Below are 4,765 nucleotides of genomic sequence, written 5' to 3' on the forward strand. Positions count from 1 at the left end.
TCCAGTCATACTCGGAATAAAATCAAACCAAACAATCACAGAGAAAAAAAAAACCCAAAAGCAAACAAACCATTAATTAACTTTGATTTGCAAAACCAAAGCCTCCAAAGCTCAATGACAGACTTTGGTTAAAGGGTTAAACAATAACAGACATTTTATATATATATGAAATAACTTAGAGACCAAGTACAAAACCAAAGGTGTTTGTAGCTTTCTAGAAAACTCATCTCAGTTTAGGACAGTCTTTTGTGACAGACTCAGTTTCAAACAATTTTGGTCTGAAAAAGTATCAACCAACACATTCCTGCAGTTCTTTAACATGTAAACCAGGTACTGTCTCTGGAAAAGCAAAGTAAAGCTGAGGAAAGCAAGAAAAAGCTCCATAAAAATCCCATAACAGTATATTAATGCCACTGTAACATCTGCAGAAAGTCATTAACTTCAGATGAGATGGTCCCTGCAGGATAAAGGCTCCCAAACATTTCCTCTGCTTTTTTTTGGCCGTTTGGTTGGTTTTTTTAGGGTTACTGTGGCAGGATTCCCCCCTTGGCAACGGTGCCAGGTGCCACCATCAGCAGCAGGGATGGCAGTGCCATCAGAACCAGCAGCACATCTCAGGTCTCTTCCATTCCAGTAGTGATTTATCACAGTTCAGGAGCTCCTGTTTGGAATCATTCAATCCCTCCTGGAAAATCTGATTGCTGCAGAGAACCTCCCTCCCTGGCATCACGCTACAACAAGGTGCCAAATTGCTGTGCCACGTGCCATGGGCAGGATATTCCTCCCCAGCTAGTGGCACTTGTTTGAATTCCCAGGTACTGAGAGATTCAACCCTTGGCTAGCCTAAAATATTTCTTCAGGATTCATAGAATATACAGGATATCTCTGAGAGATTTAGAAAATTCTGGTGGAGAAATAAAGACGTTAGAAAAAGCAAACGGACATTAAAGATTCAGTGTATGACATGAGTGAGTTATTCATATTTTATGTTGTGCTATGCCCTCTATTTGTACCTATTCTTTTTAAGGCACCCAACAGCTCAGTATATCATGTACATCTTCATGATGCCTAAAAATAACCCCACACTTCAGATGAGCATCCTTAGCATTCAAAAATATAATGGTTGATGCAACATCCACCCTGCAGAGACTGCCCAGTGTGAACGTGGGACAGAGCATTCCTACAGCAATGCCAGTGGCTCTGCTCCTTTGAGCCTTTTCCTGTCATTTTTCCCCCAAAATGATCTGTCTGACACTATTCTGAAAAACACAATAATGACCAATTTAACAGAAAATGCCACCACAGGGGAGTGTTTCCAGATACAGTCCCAGTGATCAAAGATAACCCACAAGTTTCACCTCCTGGGTGAACCCCGTGTGTAGCAAAGCAAATGCTTTCCTCAGAAACACCCCAAACTGCCCCAAACAACCTCAACAAAAAAGAGAATTACATAATTTTACAACTGGGAAACTATAAGGATCAAGCAAAAGACATTTTAAGAATAATTCCCTGAAACACAGTTGTCAGTGCCTGTTAATTACAGAATCATAGAATGGCCTGGGTTGGTATAGTTAATATTCTTGCTTTCAAAGAGAAAGATAATACTAATAAAGTATTTCCAAACAATTTGCAATTGTTACATTAATAATCTTCTTGGCTACTTGGTTACCAATGACATTAGGCCTAAACTAATTTGTCTTGATGCAAATATTCTTATTTTAAAAGTGAGTGAGGTCAATCAGAAAAATTACTAAATGGATACAAACCCATTTTCTCTGTATCATGACTCATTTTATTCTGAAATAGTCACAGGGAGCACTTGTCTCAACATACTTGAATCCACTTAATATATGTTGTAATTTTCTGAGATCAGATTTTGCTCCTCATTCAAGTCTTTTGACTAAATCTGAGCATAATGTGTTTCAACACTTGCTCCAAGGGAGCAGAATTGGGCCTCCAGTCCATACCCACTCAAGGGTTTGTTCCAAGCACATTCCAATTCTTCCACTAGCTCAAACAGGTTTCAAACTGGGGCATAGCTACACCTGCCCAATCAAAACAGCAATATTTCAAGAATTGGAAAAAGGAGATGTATTTCCACTCACATCAGCATCAAAAAATAGCAATTTTTGTACAAAAAGCTACCGTGAAACTCCATATTGTGTGGATTTCCATTTCTTCCACAGAGTACAACTGTGTTGTACTGTATAACCCATTCATAAATCCATCCCTACATAAATTCACTGTGAAACCCAGCTATGAGGAAGCCAGATTTAGAATCGGGCCTTGGAAAACTCAGAAAATAAGAATATGCCACGCACAGCAGCCTGATTTCCAAGTGTACATAAATCCACATTGTAAAAGCAAGTGCCTTTGGAAGAAGTGCAAGCCTGGAACAAGTTCCCACCTAAGTGGCTGGAGCTCTGCCAAAAGTCGTACCCTGTGGTTGAGTGATGTAGCTGAGCGATGAACTCCCCCACTTACAGCCAAATTCTACACAGTTTTTTTTCATGTGAACATTTCTGTTCAACCTAAACCCAAATCATCAGGTCTCCTTCCTCTGAAGGAGGTACTCGAACCAAGTGGAAGCAGCACAGAGCTCATGGAGTGCTGCTGGCACACCTGAGTTCTCCAGAAAGGTGCAGCACTGCAGACTGACATTTTGTAGAGACCTTTTTTCTCCTGCTGCTGGAAAAGTTCACAGAGAGAACATAAGTTGAACGAAAACACACATTTCTAGCTTAAAACCGAATCAGCCATGCTCAAAAGTGGTTTTGTCTGGAAAGGCCTCTGACAAAACCTTGAGCTACCACAGCTTAACTCATATTCACTGAATGTCATAACAAATGAGCTTCTCACTCTCAATACTCATCTAACCAGAGCAGTTCAGGTCCTATCTTCCTGCAACAGGCATTGGATTGCTTCCCAAAATTCAGATTATTATTCATACTGTAACAATGAACATCTTTCTCTCACTGTTGATACACTCAAGAGATCCATGAAGCAATTTCCAAGTAAATTTTTTAACCCAGGGCACAGTGTGACAGTGACATCAATGACAATATCCAGAAACTAAAAAAGAGCACCAATAATTGAGCACCATCCTTTCCACTTCCCTGTGTGCAGCTGTTATTGACTGGGACTTACCTGGCCTTGCTGTTCTTTTCCACCTGTAGGAAGAATTTCAATATAGTCAATGAGTGAATAGACCAAACACATGCTGAAAACTTTGCTACCAGCACCCCCACAGGCTGAACTGCTCAAGCCAACACCAGGTACTTGTACAACAATGAAATAAGCTAAAAAAATATTTATTTAAAATAGTATCCCATGAAACAGCTCTAATGTAACTGCAGATCACTTTGACTTTATTTGATTCCTTCCCAGTATCATGAATGCTACCAAGAATACTGCTGATAATGATATAATTAGCATTAATACTCCCTAATAATTAGGTGTAACCCAGGTAAAGAGTCACCTATCACAGATCAGAGATGATGGATCCGTTTTAGTTTCCTGCAGTGGAAAGCACTGCTGCCACCCACTCAGCCTCAGCTCAACACAATGAAACAGCAAAATAAGAGTCATCAAAACACCCTTTAGACATCACACTTAAATATTGTCAACAATTCCAAAGCGAATTATCCCTTTAAACATTGTCAACACTTCCAGATTGAATTGTCCCTTAAATATTGTCAACACTTCCAGAGCAATTCATCCCCAAATCATCTCAGTACACAAGGAAAAGGAAGTTTCCTACGCAAGGAAAGAAAAATAACTCAACATAAGCCAAAAATTATCTCTTTTAATACAAAATTCCATTCTCATAGAACAAATTTATTTTCCACTGAATAAATAGATCTGCTCACCGTCCACGGGCGAGATTACTGCCTATAGTTATGTTGAAATTCTCTTGCCTTTCTGCAGTTTAATTAAAATATAAACATTATTTGCAACCGGCTTTACTCTATTTGGATACAAGTATGAACACTTGGGGGTTTGGTGACATTGCCAAATGTTTACAGCACCACTCTCACTGGGGGTTGTACTTTGACCTGATTTATACAGCTCCACATTACTTTGCATGTAGGCTCATGGATGTAATTCTTACAATTATGATGAGGAGGATCTGGCCTTTGCACTTGCATGTTTCACACCTTTAGCACGTGCATGCTCTTCTACTATCCATTAAAAATAAAAAAACAAACAACAAAACAAACAACAAAGCAAACGAATGAACCAACCCCAAGGGATTAGAGCTGAAGGCAGCAGTGAGAAAACACGGTATCAACTCAACAGAAGAAATTCAAATGGGTGACATTTTTACTGATGTAGTGGAGGTGATGCTGGGTTTACAGACGTTGGGAGCTGTCCCTGTGTCTCCAGACACCCACAGCTACTACCATGACTCTCCAAGACAGATGAATGCAAAAAGCCTACAAGGAGCATCCTGGTTGGAGCTGTAAATAGCAACACGGGGGGAAAGGGGGGGGGAACAAGTATTAATGGGTTTATCTCTGTTAAAACACATTGTGCGGGGTGAAACCGAGCTGTTCCCCAGAGGGAGGAGGGCGGATGGTCGGGAGAGTGACCTTGGGGCGGGGAGGTGACAAATCCCGGTCCCCTCAGGACAGCGGCAGGAGCGCTCCGGGCAGCACCTTTGGAGCTCAGCGGGCGAATAACCTCCACACACCTGGATACATCACCCTGACCGCTGCTCAGACAAATTATATTTATGGATAGATTGGGGATTTCTGTATAAAAG

Source organism: Manacus vitellinus, unplaced genomic scaffold (genome assembly GCF_001715985.3).
Source record: "Manacus vitellinus isolate BGI_N305 unplaced genomic scaffold, ASM171598v3 scaffold_45_pilon, whole genome shotgun sequence".
NCBI lineage: Eukaryota > Metazoa > Chordata > Aves > Passeriformes > Pipridae > Manacus > Manacus vitellinus.